Here is a 16625-nt window from a genome sequence, read left to right as displayed (position 1 = left end):
GGGACGAATGCCAGGTATCATTTGACTCAGGTTTTTTTTTTTATTAATAAACTACACAGAATGGTTTATCACCTGCGAACCTGGATCCTGAGTTCCTTTACAGGTTGTAGGTTGTATTTTGTGGCCAAAGCTCACAAATTATAAACATTTTCTTCAAACGTCTGTCAACAAACATTTTGTTTAGTTTTTGAGATAAAGGTATATGAAGCTAAAAACGTAATGTTACATGAGCAGCGTCTATCAAATTTGCTTAACATAACGAAAAAAAATCATTTTTTCTTTTGTTTTTCGACCGCGAAACCTTAATTTAATAGTAAAACGTAAGCGTAGCAGCTGATAATACCATCAAGCTTCGTCGACCCTCACATTTCACAGCCAATAGCTATAGCCTATAACTATAGCTATATTCTGTATAAAGATAAACAAAGTTACTTAAGGTTTGTTACAATGTCTTATTTATCGTTATAATTAGACCTACAGTTCGTCGAAGAAGATTATGCAGAATGAAAAAAAAACTGAGTTTTCCTTTTAATTCTACGATTTATAAATGGTCGATGTTAAATCAGACTACACCAAGTCGCGCAACATTTAATAAAATGAGTTAATGACAGCAAACGATCAAGAAATTTCTAAGCTACATTATACACTAATCAGACTACATAAATGTTGCAAACAGCCAGAGTTATGAGAAGATTTCGAACGATTCATAGCTATAAACCATACAGAGCAGCAAACTTTGAACGAGTTTTTCTCGAAATCAAAGTTTTGTTACTTGGTTCGGTCTTCGGTTTGACTTAACGCCGACCAAATAATAGAATTAAGAGGAAAAGTTTTAGGTTTATCTACCCGCAATGCAACAAATCTTCTGATTTTGTTTACCATCACAACGAATTTTGCCATTCAACATGAATAACTGGTTTCCCTTGTTTCCTAAAATCATTCATTCATTCGCGAGGAAGAACCAAAAAATATTCTTCATGAAGAATGTAGATGATATCGCTCACTATTGAACGCTTCTTTAGCTGAAGACTGCTTTGTGAATCGCATTAACCCGTAGTTCATGGGTGAGCAATACTTGTTGCCTGCCATACAGGCGATAATTCAGAGCAGAACGAAGAACATGAAAAAACGAAATATGCCGAATAGCTTCAACCGCAAAGCTGATCGAAGCTGATCTGAGAAGCTTTTTTTCACAGGTCGTGTAACTCTCTGGAGAATAACTAACAAAGAGAGTAGAGTGCTTTCGCGATAATCAGCAAGCCTGATTGTGATCTTATCCAGGTGTTGTTCCGCACTTCGTTGTTATTGCAGTATCGCTATAGAGTGAGCAAACTGCTTATTATCCGTGCTTAAACTGTCAGTGTGTTGTCACCCCTTTTTCCTTCTACGCTTCTTACTACTTTTCAATCAATCTAGTTCTAGAGCCAGGTAGTGCGGAGACTAGTTATAATTTGTCCTTGGACAAGAGGTTTCATTCGCACCTCGAGCAAGTATCATTGTTATAACCAGCCCCGGCTAAAGGCTTCATGGTCGGTAAGGTAAAGCAGAGTTCAGCACAGAGTGAGGGTGTGTATGTATGTGTCCCCTACTACTTATGCATCACCAATCTCGTTCCGAGAACCAGGAAGCGGAACAAGCTATAATTGGCCCTTGAACAAGAGGCTTCATTCGCACCTCAAACAAGTACCACTCTTACAACTTGCCCTGGCAAGAGGCTTTCATTGTTAGTAAATGCAGAATGCAGCAGGAAGGATGAGGAGGGGCCTGGGAATAAACCCATGCTAAAGTCACTTAACATCGAATGGCCTGATTCTACTAAGATTCGAACCCACGACCACTCGCTTGTCAAGACAGACTCGGTAACCTTGCGGCTATAGGGCCCCCCAGGGCTACAAGGTCGCGGTCCTAAGCAATCTTTTTAAGACGAGAGGACTTTATCACTTTTTCTGGCGTACTTCCCAAGCACAGATATCAAATTAGTATAAGTCTGAACGTCGTAAAGAATATTCGACCTGTTGGGCTTGGGACGAGGGGGTTGTGTTGATTTTTTTCTAAAACTGTAGTAACGGAAATTACAGAAAACAGATGGTGTATGTAACTGTCGTCCCTGCCTGTGGAGCAAGGTGATCACAAAGGGGATATTTGAACTTGAAACTTATAATTTAATAAAGAATGTTATAGAAGAAATCATATAATTGCTACATCTTTTATGAATTGATCGCTATCTAAACCATGAAAATCCCTTCATATTGGGCAGAGGGGTAAAAGTGCGATTCAATGATTTATCAGTGCGAATTCGGAGTAAATTGACTACATTGGCATAGATCGGTGAGTACTTTGACAGCTTAAATCTATCATAAACATTTGTTGTTTATGAAGCATAGTTGCTGAGTTATGGGTAAATGTTATTTTAGAAAGGTTTTGATGTAATATTCCGTTGTACGGCAAATACGATATCAACAGGAGGATATTACTTGTTGAAAATTCGGAGCAGTGTTTTACATCACTCGCATATCTGTTATGAAAATACGGTGAAATGAGTTTACAAAATATATTTCGCTTTTCTATAATTTAATCAAACCCCGTCGAGCGCCTAGCGGGGTAAAAGTGCGATTCACGGACGGGGCAGAATTGCGATTCATGAACGAGGCAAAAATGTATAGCTAATTATATACAGCTTTTGACACTATATTACAGATACTAGAAATGGAAGTTCTGCAGAAAACTGTGTGCTCTCAGATGTTGGTCGAAGGAAAACAAGGTTTTTCCGCTGATGAAACAAAAAACAAACGTTTGGGAAAGTTTCGATCTATCGGAGGCTGCAATGCGCCAGCGCAAAATAGGAAAGGTGTAATTTGAGAATATTCCTTACCGAAACATATCGCAGATTGAAGATAATAGGGTTTTGTTAGCTATTGCTGTGCTAATTTCATGGATTCGAGCTTCGCACTTTTGCCCCGCGGTATGCGCATTTTTGCCCCGCTAGTGGGGTAAAAATGCGAATCGGCACTTGATCAGAAGAATAAAGAATTTATTTTCAATAACATTGAATCACTATAAAATATATTTTGTTGTTGTCCTTCTTTATATCTCGCGAAAATTGATGACAACTTCAAACATCGCACTTATGCCCCGCCCTACTCTATTGCATTGTTCTTGTTGATACTCAATCAAATTACGGCCATGGTATAATGCGTGTTACTTGGGTTACTTCGTGCATGCTGTCTATTACGCAGTTATTTATTTTACAAGTATTGTGTATAACGATTAGTTTGATAAGTATCGAATTACCAGTTCCAGTATCATTTGGTTAGTATTAAACTTGTGCCGAAATCTGCAAAAATAATTAAATATTTCGAGTTTCCACCACTACTCGTACCACCACACCTACTGGAGCATCTACCTTAAGGTTCAAACACGAATCCCTGAGTACTGGAATTTCAAAAGCAGTTTTTATGGTCAAAACAAAATATATGTTCTCGAAATTTTTCTCGTGTGTCCCTTGCGAACACACTGATAAATTTTCGTGAACATATCTTTTGTTTTGACCATAAAAATTGCCTTTTCTTCAAAACGACATTGACTACAAATGGTTTATGTGAACAAACAAATGCGTTAGAGTGATGCGCCCAAGTGCTGCAAAGTAAAGTAACCCCGGATGACGGTACAATATTTGTTTTGACTTTTTTTTATTTGGTCCAATCATCCAATCAACATCGAACAAAATCCTATACGACGATGGAATTATCCGCACTGCTGCATATCGACACAGAACAAGTTTCCACCGTCCAACCGAAGGTCGTTCGATCATATGGTTTTGTCGGTTTGTTGGTATTCGATTATGCATGGATATCGCGTGAATATAGGAAAATAAATATATGTATAGACACACAGCCAGCGGCAAGATTGTTTTACTGCAGTCTTTCCGTTGTCCGTCGAACGAATGTGACGAGCAAAACAAAGCCTCCGAAGCAGGCGCTATTTATGGACGTATTAAAAATTCATATTGTATCAATGCGGTCTCTGCCTGCGTTATCCACTTGAAATCCATGCCGAATTGGATTGGAACCGCTTTTGTGTTGAATTGTAGTCGATTGCTTGTGATTAAGAATACACTACTGTTTGATCAATTTATTCAGCTGTCAGGCAGAGCACTGATGAGTAGGAAATGATTGCCAGAGAAGAGTTTCAGAATACACAAAGAAATGAGATTTTGTATTAACAGACGATAAGCGATTCATTCGCAAATAAAAGAACCAGTTGCAATCGACCTCGTTTGAATTGAAATTGATGGATTCACGAATGGCGGAAAACAGTTGCAACTAATTAAAAGAAGATATAAAATACGCCTCACAGTAACCTCATTTGCATTGAATATCAAAATCAGTCCTTATCCACCAGCGGGTTGTACTCACTAGCCGCCATGGTCACTCGTGAAATGCTGGAGTGATTATTCTAATTATAAATCTTAAATGGAGAAAAACACAATCCAGCCAGATTCAAAATATTCTCATATTCGCTATGTAAGCACAAATTGATTTCTTATGCACTCACCCAAGTGCCTATATGAAGGGGCTTGTTAAGATTTTTGCGACAGACAATAATACTGTTTTGCAATCTTTTTACAAATCCCTATTTCGTCTCACAAATAGAAGAAACTTAGACAGGTGGCAGCACCGTTTCGCACAAATAGCGAGTGACATATGACATTTATTCCTCACAAATCAACACGCATCTCTAAATAAGGGGAAAAGCAGGACGGATTGTTTATGGGGTAATATCAAATAGAACTGCCATTAAAACTGGATTGCGATTGCCTGCATTTTGTTTCATTTTTGGCATGTTACAAAATTTAAAACTGTTATCAAATTTAGAATAGAACAAACATTGTGTTGCACGTGCCCTAGGTTAAAACAATCGGACTGATGGTACCGAATAGCCGAAATTCAATTGGCCGAATTTCCACAACTGAACATAGAATCAACCAAAGGGCGAATGTCGCAAAGGTAAACGAACCGAGTGAGAGTTGATTTTCACATGCAGGACAAAAAAGGAAAAAATGTTTTGTTTACACTTGCGACATTCGGCCTGTTGTTAATGTTATCTAGAACTGTCACAGAAGGTTGAAATTGTGTTTGGCCAAATCACGAGAGGCCGAACCCATATTTGGCTGAATCTCGAAAAGCGCGTTTTCGAACTAAGTTTAACCCTAGCAACTTTACAATTTATATAGGGTAAAGAACTGGTTTTAAGCAGTCTAAGCGGGTCACTGAATGTTTTACCTTATTACAAGCGATTGGTTGACTAAGTGGGGGATATCAGCATACCAATCTTCTTGCTATCTTTAGTTCTTTAAGCTGTTACCATTGGAAGACACTATTGTTGTGCTAAACTTTTGATTTTCCGCTTTAAAAGTTGGAGCAGTGGAACTAATTTTGATCAAACCGAACATATTTTCACCCTCTAGGTGCTTTTTTAAGCAATCCTGAAATCTGAATTTTTTTACGTCCCCGTACAAAATCCCTTGAACTTTTCCCCCTATTCAGTAAGTTCGCGTTCCTATCCGCGACCTACTAATTGGCATCTGATGCGTAATCGGCATAGCGTATCGGCATAGATGCGTAAAATGCGGGGCATACACTCACCGCACCGTTCGGCAAACGGTATTCGTCGTCTCTTTTATTCTCTAGTGTTCTTATGGGAAACTGCGAGTTTGACGTCTCATTCGCTGTTCATAAGGATGGTGGGAGAACAAAAGAGGTAAACATAGCAGTACGCACGGTCCGACTCAGAACAGTGTTGTCAAAGCAAATAACATTGAAACACATCGTTGCTTCATTAAATCACTGAGAAAATCTTCGAAAATTATTGAAAAAGCTGTCTTTTCTGTTGTTTTTATTATAGAAAAATTAATAATGAACATACATTTCTCTTGAAAGTATTGAACCACGTTTTCACCTTTGGAGGTTTCAGTTAATTTCAAACCTATAATTCTTATTTCCAGAACCGAAACAGTGTCTTGGCATCACGATAGTTGATCAGTTTTGCTGCAGCTGCTGCTACTGGTGAACAGGTTCCGTCAATTCAGAATTTGTTTTCAGTTTTGTTGTAAAATAATAACACTTTCGGCTAGTGACAAAGCCTTAGATAATAGAAAAAAAGGGTGAATAATATGGTATGTGACAATTGAGTGCTTGACTTTTAGAGTCAGTGGTGAAAAATGTGATGGATTCGTAAGTAGCGAGGTCGCGATTGCCTTCAGCAGCTGAAAAATGTACGTTTTTGGACAACAATTTTTAATTCATCAAATTTCTTGTCGGAAACCCAGTAAATTGTGTTTGTGTGAATCAAATGTATGGTTAAGTGATTTGTGAAGATGATCCTATCAAAAGATTTTGAAAATATGAATAAAAAAGTGCATTTTCGGCTCATTTATTTTAAACTGATTAAAATAGGTGACACTGCTTAACTCGTTTCTTACCCTAGTAGACATTAGCTAGCGTTCCCAGACATAGTTTTTTTTTGGTTAGATTTAACTTTAACAGCTTAGGTCATTCGTGACTTCTGCGGGGTTGGGATTTGGACCCGGGTCCTGGGCGTGAGAGGCGTGAATGCTAACCACCGGGGCACCGGATCTTTCAGAAAAATGTTTAACCGTGAAAATTCATATGTTACTTCTCACAAAAATACCAGCCGATTAGGTAGAAAATTCTGAACTTTTGGGAACAATCGGATTTAAAATCAAAGTCAATTGGACTTTGGATAAGAAATTAGAAGTAGAATTGGACTAAAAAGAGCCTGGGTACTAATTCCGTTATCGAAATTTGACCTTCTGTGTTTATACGACAGACTTCGCAACCAGCTGTTAGAATACAGGACAGTGCGGGGTCAGTGCTACGATCCTATTGACTCTAACAGCCTCTCCCAGCCGAGATTCGAACATACGACGACTGGCTTATTAGAATTGGACTAATTTGGGCTTAAAGCTTGACTTCGAATTGAACCGGAAATTGGATTTGAAATTAAACTTAAATTGGGAGTAATTCAGACTGAAAGTTTTACTTGGAATTAGACATGAAATTGGACTTAAAACAGAAGCTTTAAGTTTAAGTTTTAAATTGCACTTTAAATTTTACTTGTAATTGGGTTTGAAATCAGAGTGTAAAGTTGACTTAAAATTTAACTTAAAATTGAAATTAAATTGAACTTGAAATTGAGCATAAAATCGGACTTGACTTAAAATTGAACTCGGTTTAGGGGACATTATATTAGACATGAATTTGGAATAATTTCAGTTTGAAATTTTGCTACGAACCGCACATGAACACGAAGTTGAAACTAGAATTGACATTTTTCGTCTCATTATCTCATACGTTTTACCTTTTTTCTGTTTCGTTTTTTCTCTTTTTCAGACCCGTTTTTCCGTTTTTATTTGTTACGTTTTTTTCGTTTCTGTACCGCGTTCTTGGTTTTCGCTACCCTCGTTTTTTCCGTTTCTCCGTTTTTCTCTGTTTTTATCGTTTGTTTTGTTTTTCTATCCCGTTTTAAAGTGTTTCTTTCTTGTTCCATTTTTCTTCGCTTCATTTTTCGTTTTTTCTTATTCAGTCCTGGTTTTCTCTTCCACTCTTTTTTTATTTTCCTTCCTTCCTGTTTTCCGTCTTTTCTCTTCCCTTTCTCCTTTTTCGTTTCTAGTTTTCGTCCTTTTCTAATTCTTTTTAGCTCTTTTCTTTCTCGTTTTTCTTTTATTGTTTTTGGCTCCCTTATTTGCTTTGCTCTACGGTTTTCACTTTTAATCTCCCATTTTTCCGTTTTGTGTCCCATCTTGCTCGTTTATGTTTTATTTGACCTCTTTTACCGTTTTCCTCGTTTCCTCTATCGCTGTCACTATTCCTCGTTTCTCTTTTGGTTTCTCTTGCTATCTGTTCCGTCTTGCCTTTCTTTTCTCGTTTTCCCTATCTCCTTTTCCGTTTTTTCCACTTTTTTGCATGTTTATTTTTCTGCCTACTGTTTATTATTTCTCTGTTCCGTACGTCTATTCGCGTTTTCGCCATTTCAGTCCTGATTTTCCCCTGTTTACTTTTCCCGTTTTCCGCGTTATCAGACCCGTTTTCCTCTTCTCCTGTTTCATTTTTTGTCATTTTCTGTCCCGACCTGATTAGTCTTTATTCGTCACGGGTGTAGGGCGCTGCATCTCTACATATTTGCGTTGGTAGGAGGAAATGCTTATCAACTTGGGGACTATTTGCTTCAAGAAATACCTTATTGGCTTCACTGTTCCTGATTTTTACTGTCAGGTTTGGTGAGTCAATCAGCATTGTGTGATTATCTACATCTTCATGAAAATCGTCAAGAATTTTAAACTGTTTCGCAGTGTGTTCGTCAATGTTCTTAATTTATTTTATTCTAATCATTCATGAAATAAAATATCATTCTCAGTTTTCGTTAATGGTGTTCAAGTTCTGAGTATTTTACTGCAAGGGAAGCATAGCTTGCTTTCGTGCCTCGTTCGTTGCAAAAAACTTCGACAAAAATTTTTTTCCGAAGCCGTAACAATTACGCTGGCTTACATTCAAATCAGCAGTTTCGAATAATAGTTTGATATAGGTGAGGAACCGAATATAGGAGTTCCTGAGTGGTTTTTGTAATGAAGCGGTAAATTCGCGAAGCAGTAAAGTAACGGTTCGTAAACAAATTAGAACGCGTGATTTTGATGACCTCGATAGCATTATCTCGAGTTTGCGAGAAAATATTTAATCAAACCAAAACAATCGTGATAAATCGTCAACCTCATCTAACAAGGTAGATACAATATTTTCCGTTCATATAGTGGATTCGCGCGAGGCTAATCTATGTTTTACTTGCAGAATTAAATGTCCAAAGCATTAATATTTTTTTGAAACGATGATTCTACAATTGATGAAGGGACGGTAAGGGAAAGTAATGAAGAAGGATAATGAGAAGGACGCCCTGGCAGGTGTTGTGGGTTCAAATCCGGTTATAATCTCTGATTACAGCTTGGTTCGACCCATGCACCTTCCAGCATTGAACAAAAGATAGGAGTCACAACGACAACTTGTTAAGCATAGCTACCTATTACCCCCCCCCCCCCCTTCCTTTCCACCCTTCCCCTTCATTCCCGGAAAAAAAATCCTTCATTACTTTCCCTTACCGTCCCTTCATCAATTGTTGAATCATCGTTTCAAAAAAAATATTAATATATGCCTGACCGCATTTCAAGGCCATGACTAAAGTCACGAGTTTGGTCAATTGTCCAAAGCATAATATTCATATCATCGAATCGAATGCAGGACCAAATACGCCGCACGCATTTTCTTAATGGTGATCGCGAAAACGTTTTTGTAATGAATGAAAGGTAATCGCTAACGCGCGCGTTGTTTCGTTGAATCATATCATCTACCAAGATGAATCCTGATCTGTATTTTCCCTTACTAACACAAATCCTATCCCGTGATACTTGTGGAGATGCAGTGGTACCCGCGGTTTCTTGTAACAACAAATATCGGACTAATATTCCTTCCTTTTCCCATGTAGTACAGCCTTTTGGTCGTGGCCGGCGTCGTTATTGGTCAATTTTCAAACTATTGAATCAGTAGAAGTTGCACAATGAGAATGTCATGCTACCCCCAAGTACCATTCAATTGGTTCTTTGTGCAATCTTACTAGTTTGGTCAATCACGGAGTGCAACTACAGGCAGTCTACCGAAGCTAAACTAAGCTAAGAAGCTGTGCGTCCTGATTAGTCTTTATTCGTTTTTATATTGGTCCTGGTTTTCGTCTTTTTCCCTTTCCAACTCCTTTTCTATTGTGTCGTTTGTTCTTCGTTTTCGTTCTTTTTCTTCTCCTGTTCTGTTACATTCTCTTTTTCTGTTCCGTTTTATCCGTTTTCATTTTTTCTCCATTTTTCTGTTCTTGTTTGTTTATTTTCCTGCTCCGGTATTTTCTCCTTTTCTATCCCATTTTACTGCCCACTCGTCATTTTTCTTACAGTTTTTCCTTTCCTTTCGAAAACCAAAACAAAAACAGAGCAAACGAAACGATAAAAAAAGGAGTTGAAACGGGAAACACGAGCATAACCGAATAAACAGTAAGGACGAGTGCAATAAAGACGAAATAAAGCGAATAAAGACGGAACAAAAAGCACAAAAAATGTAACAGGAAAAGAGGAAAAACGGACCAGAATACCGGAAAAAGCGAAAAGGGAAACTGGCAGGAAATTCAGAAAAAACGGGGAAGGAATAGAGGTACGGAACAGAGAAATCGAGAGAGAGAAGGAGGAAAAACGAGACAAAGGGCAGACGGGAACGAAAAACAGAAAAAACGTTACAGAAAAGTCAGGAAAACGGGAGAAAAACAAGGAAAACGAGACAAGAAAGGAAAAACGGAACAGATAACTTGAGAAACTAAAAGGAAAACGAGGAATAGTGACAAGAAACGAGGAAAACGGAAAAAGCGGTCCCGTTTATTTGAGTTATTTGAGGTCATATGAGCAGCCGAATTATTGTTTCAGGTGTTTTAACCCTTTATGGACCACTTTATGGTTGCACAGTGGTCCAATCCAAACAGAGAAATTCGTGATCGCGTGAGATTACGCCGAAACGCGAGATTTTTCGCATATGGTGTCTTTGGCAATATTTCTTGGCAAAAAAATCCCTTCGTTTGACAGGAACCGTTCTGTGAATAATCCCCTTAAAAGTGAAATATGAAACCTATTTTCTCACATATTTGAGATATAAGTTTAATGCGTTCAGCAAAGATGTAGTAAATATCAATACAAACAATTTTGTCAAAGGCATTGTAGCTGTATCTCTTCATAGAAATTCCGGAGTGATTCGCGATAAGGGCGCAACTAGCAAAATGTAAACAATGAGGAATATCACTGTGATAATTTTCAAGCACATTTTCAAGTCGTAATTTAAATAAAAGTGACAAAAATCGAGTCTAAAGACATAAATTGGTGTAGAATAGAGCAATCTTATAATTTCGCAGCAATACTGCATGAAATCTGTGCATTCAAGCTCAAAATCTAAATCTTCCGGTTGAACCCCTTGAAATAAGCCTCAAAGCATTTTGACAATGAGATTCGCCCAGCCCTGTTTCGCCTTGCTTTGATTTTTTTATAAGTTTCGCCTGTTTACATGTGCCTGTGCTTTGAAAACAACGCGGTTTCGCTCTTTACTATCATCGCCTGTTTAAAAAACGATTTGCAAATAAGCCTGTTACTACACAACAATGAAAGGGGCTAAACTGTAAATTGTCTTTTGTTTTGATTAAACACTTTTACTAAAAACTTGTTTTAAATAATTCTATGACTTATTTATTGACTTATACTGGTCAAGTTAATTTGTGCTTCTTATTAAGGAGTAAATGTGTTTTCGTGAAGAACGAACATTGGAAGAACTGGGAAAAAGGATATGCAAACTGTGAAAAATAATTGACTACGACTAAAATCTCGTGTCGAGTGCGATACCATTACACCACCGGCCAGTTCTTCCAATGTTCGTTCTTCACGAAAACACATTTACTCCCTAGTGGAATTTAATCGTGAAAAAGTTTTCTTTCGTTTAATGTTTGTATTCCACTAAGGCGCTCGGACTTTTGCTAACTTTAGTTTCCTTATTTTTGCTTCTTTTACTGGAGTGCATTTTGTTTTGTATTAAATTTAACAGAGAAGGTGGGGCATCCCTAGTATAATTTTGCGAATAATGTAAATCCGTGATCTGAGCACGCAGAGAAAAAGGATTTTTAACTAGAAGATGTTGTCTCGTGTGTGTCTTTGTGTGTAAGTTTTGGCAGATGTTTGAAAAGCCAGAAAAATCGTTTCCAGGGTCTTTGTTTAGCAAAGCGGCTGAGCATCTCTTGTAAATCTCCAAACTTTCCGCCACATCCGTCTTCCACGCCGAACAATTGTTTATTACTTCTGCATCGTTGATGGTTAGCAGCAGAGCCGGCGTTACAGCTCGCGAGGCCCTGTGCAGATTAAGCAGCGAGACCCTTCTTTGTATCCCAGAATGGCATTGTGTTAAAGGTCTAAATGATCGTCTTTTGGGGCAGGCTTTAATTGCTGTACGCAGTTTACGGACCGCTCATACTTATTAATGAAGTTGAGCTAGATGGTAGTAATCCTTTGTCCTAATTCGGTTTATTAACTCACAGTTAATAAAATCGATGATCTTTTGAGATTTGAGTTCTATAGTCGGTATAGAATAAGAAGGAAACTTCCGAAGAAGTTATGCCTCGATAAAGCAAGAACCCCGCGATTGCAGAGCAGGTGCGCTGACCTTAAAATTCAGAGCTACAAAAAGGCACGTGTCGGTATCATCCGATATTCTTTAAATGAAAAAGAACGGGACGTCCCATAATTGTGCATAGCTCACTATTTAACTATTTATCAATCAAAGCCGGGGTGGCTCTTGCCGTACCGAGAATTCCTCTCCATTGAACTCGGACCTGGGCTACTTTTAGCCAATTCGTTGCGCGTCTCGACACGCACAAGTCGTCTTCAACCTGGTCGACCCATCTAGCACTTTAGGCTCCTCAATTACTGGTGCCGATGGGGTTCTTGAAGAGAACGGATTTCACTGCACAGTCGTCAGGTATCCTTGTGACGTGGCCGACTCACCGTAGTCTCCCAACTTTCACCAGGTGTACGAAGAGAATCTATCCTACCAGAGTCACCAGTGACCAAAGCATGGATGAAAAAATTCCTTGTGGATTTTTTTTCAACGAATAAATCGTGACAGATGTATCTCCCAATAAAACTGTGATTTCTTTACTTGAAAGCATTGCTTGAATCTAACTCATTAAAGTCGATTCCGTTTGGAAAGAGAGCCGTAAAAATTGAAGCGAAGGATGCGTTATCGAAAGCACCTTCAATATCAAGGAAAACACAAAGTGCCGTCTCTTGATATTTGAGCGATTTCTCAATTAATGTCATTAACGCAGTGCAGTATGTGATGCAGTATGCAGATTTACCGTGTTGGTATGCATGTTGTCTTCCATGCAACAGAGTTCATTGCGGATCTAGTTATTCGTGATTTTCCCTTTCAACTTGAGAAGCGCTAATGTCAGACATATTGGTCTGAAAGCCTTTCGCTCTGCCTTAGGTATGCCTACATTCCGGTATTTGTCTAATTTCCGCCAATTCTCCGGGATAGGTCCCGAAGTAAAACTTGCTCGAAAAATGTTGATAAGACATTATAACGCTGTCCATTTTCTGTAAGAAAACAGGTAAAATATCAGCTAAATCATACAAATATTTTTGAACAGCCAATTGTATTTTATACAGCCAGGGATTGTCCACTAGAACTGATAACATTTTTCTCTAGTCATCACCAAGCGCGAGGCCCCCCTTAAAACGCGAGGCACCGTTCCATCGCACAGGTTTGCCGGCCTAGACACCGGCTCTGGTTAGCGGATGGTTGTCATTGAAGATATGCTCAGTCACTTTTGATCTAAAAATGGTGAGACAGACCCTTCTCAGTATCCCTGAATGTTTTCGTTACCTGTGCCAAATGTTATTTTGTACGTGTTTTCAGATTTCTTCCCGTCTGGCCGTTGTAAATCTTTTCGCACTGAGGGCAACTGATTGCATAAATCCCTAATTTTCTATATTCCTCAATCGGGTCTTTAGTTTAGTTGATCCCAACTTACTTTTGAGCTGGTTCTTTCGGTTGGTCTATAGACGAGGTCGATACCGAATTTCTTGATTTTCGGGATGGGAGGGCCATGTGAAAGGATCTAAAACTATGAAAGCCCCGGGTTTCGATAGTCTCAAGGTTTGCTAAAAATTCAATTTTTCAAGCTGTCGCGCCCCTTAGCGAATGGATGGGTCCACTGTAACGAGGTATTAAAAGTGTAATTCACATTTTTTGACCATCATTTTCAACCAATCAAGTACAAAAGTTCTAATATTTGAAGACCTCGTGTCAGCAATGGCCCCGTTTCAACGAAAATTGCTCAAATGCAAAGGTTAAGCTCATTACTTACATTAGCTGTATCACAGTTGAGGGATGCTAGAAAACTCCGAATCCGCACATCCTGACTTCTCTGGGACAACAATTGAGATCGCGTTACGTCCGACCTGTTCCGCTCTTGTTTGCCTAGTTTTGCTCCGCTTGCGGTTAAACTGTCGAAGACTCCAGTAGCGGATTAGATTACTCGAGAGCACTCACTATTCTTCCCTGTGTGAAAACTACCGAAAACCGCAAGAAAAACACGGAAAATGTTGATTTTTTTTCACTGGCGACAAAAATCTGGACACTGCAAAAGAATAACAACAAACTTCGCACGCATTGGTACGGAGGACAGAAATAACACACACGTTCGTTCTGGCCTCCTGGCGGCACTTGGTAGTGGTCCGATCCTACCGTACGTACGTACGACGGAACAGAGTAGGCCAAACGAACGCGGCTATCTTCGCTGCTGTGCCGATGCTTGTCACGTTTTACTGGCTTGCGTATCTCATTCCACCCAACATTTTACATCGGCACCAGGTTCTTCCGCTGCCCACACCGCGCACATAGGGGAGAAAATTATTACGTTCTCTCTTCTCTCTACCATTGGTCACAGAGTTTACAGTTATATGTACACACCAATTGTCGAGACTCGAGAGAGAAAGCGAAATACACGGACGTACTCTCTATCATCGGTTAATGGTTGCTCGCTGTGAAAAAACCACCAACACTGACTGAAGCACTGAGCGACACTATTGCAGTTTAATCACACATGGCAACATGTATAGCCTATCAACAATATAATTAAACTAGTTCTTGCGCAAAAAAGCAACAAAAAAATAGATATCAAAATGAATAAACAAAGACATATTATCGGTCCTGGGTTGTTAGTTATGCACCAACACACATCAGGCCCGTGAATGCCAGACGCACACACTGGCGCGGCGCCAGCCAGATTTTCCTTCACCGTCGTTGTCCGTCACCGAGGGCAAGGATACATCGTGGCTGCTGATTATGCGATGCGAGACGGGCCACACGAATAGCGATTAGCACAATCAAACTTCTCGAAGGACACCTTTCTTCTTCGCTTCCTCGCAGATCAAAAAATGGCAAGAAGCAGAAAAAAGTTACTCCACAAAAAAAAGAAAACTTTTCCCCAATAAAAACAACTCATTCAAACCTTGTTCAGTGAAGATTAAATTTGCTTTCCGCTTGAATGATTACTACTACTGGCTGTATACTACTAGACTTCAGACTGTCAAGAAAGCCCTGCGAATGTGTGAAATTACTAGGTATTGTACACTACACTGGGATATCGATTGCTGGTGTGTGCTGCGCGGAATTTCTCTAGAGCGGTTAACTTCTTTGTCGGCCGAGGTTTGATAGCGAACTGGTGCTCTGCTGCATGCGCTCCACTCCGGGCGCTTGGTCGGTCATCGGCCAGCAGCAGATCTTCAGAGCGCGTGGTGTGTTGCGTCGTCGTCGTCGCCGTCGTTACAGGAGAAACCTTTAGTGTACCATACCTATGTATGCGATAAACTAAATTGTAATGTAGGGCATGTGCAACACAATGTTTGTTCCATTTTTAAATTTTATAACAGTTTTAAATTTTGTAACATACCAAACATGAAACAAAATGCAGGCAACCGCAATCTAGTTTTAATGACCAGTACTATTTACTCTTACCCCATAAACAATCCGTCCTGCTTTTCCCTCTATTTAGAGATGCGTGTTGATTTGTGAGGAATAAATGTCATATGTCACTCGCTATGTGTGCGAAACGGTGCTGCCACCTGTCTAAGTTTGTTCTATTTGTGAGACGGAATAGGGATTTGTAAAAAGATCCGTGCCAAAATCGAGACCCTTTTTCGATATGAAAAAATTTAATGTAAATGCTTTAGAAGTTGACTAAATATCTTTAATCAACGATTGCAACCATTTTATGTTTAAAAAGTCCGACAAGAGCTATCCGCCTGGTGCAAATAATTTATTGACACCCTGCGGTAAGACGTAGTTCTACGGCAATAAAGATATTATTGTTCGAAACCACATATTTTTTTTCATGAACATACTCAGGGCAACATTTTTTCGTCATTTAAAGCATGTATGCGGAAACTGTTTGATATTTAAGCATATTTTTGGAAGTGAAATATTTTGTGTAGCCAAAAACGAATACTTTTGTTGCCAAAATCGAGGCATGCCAAAATCGAACCATGCCAAATTCGAAATCCAACTGTACTTTGAACCTGGCTGAATCGTGGTTTTCTCCATTTAAGATTTATATTTAGAATAATCACTATCCAGCATTCCACGAGTGACCATGGCGGCTAGTGAGTACAACCCGCTGGTGAATAAGGACTGATTTTGATATTCAATGCAGATGAGGTTACTGTGCAAAACAGCTATCATTATTTGCTATTTCCGTACAAAACCGTAAACATTACTGTTCGCAATAGAACAAACTTGCCGGCCACCAAAGATAGATTAACTTTAATCCGTACCAACACGGTTTTCTTTTTATTTCATAGTAGAAATATAAATAATAGCGTGCTGTACGGTTCGTTCGGTAGTCACTTTAGTACGGCAAATGAGTATTCGAACACCTGTGGTACTTGGTACGGCTGCATTTATGACACTCTCTGTTTGAAACTC

The 16625-nt window shown here is 39.1% G+C and overlaps 1 protein-coding gene across 2 annotated transcripts in view; it reads right to left on the bottom strand.

The window, feature by feature from the left end:
- The window catches only part of LOC128742165 (uncharacterized), a 132489-nt gene extending 117168 nt beyond the window's left edge, over positions 1-15321 (bottom strand). The window contains exons 1-2 of one of the 2 annotated variants that reach the window (XM_053838410.1): positions 15154-15321; positions 14008-14301 (exon numbers count right to left, since the gene is read on the bottom strand). The gene's annotated coding sequence lies outside the window, so the exon portion shown is untranslated. The remainder of the gene's footprint in view (positions 1-14007; positions 14302-15153) is intronic. The other variant, XM_053838412.1, reaches the window with a different exon arrangement.
- Positions 15322-16625: the final 1304 nt, after the last annotated feature.

This window comes from Sabethes cyaneus, chromosome 3 (genome assembly GCF_943734655.1).
Source record: "Sabethes cyaneus chromosome 3, idSabCyanKW18_F2, whole genome shotgun sequence".
In the NCBI taxonomy this organism is placed as follows: domain Eukaryota; kingdom Metazoa; phylum Arthropoda; class Insecta; order Diptera; family Culicidae; genus Sabethes; species Sabethes cyaneus.
Note: the sequence above shows the minus strand (reverse complement) of the source record. Positions and strands in the feature narration are given on the sequence as shown.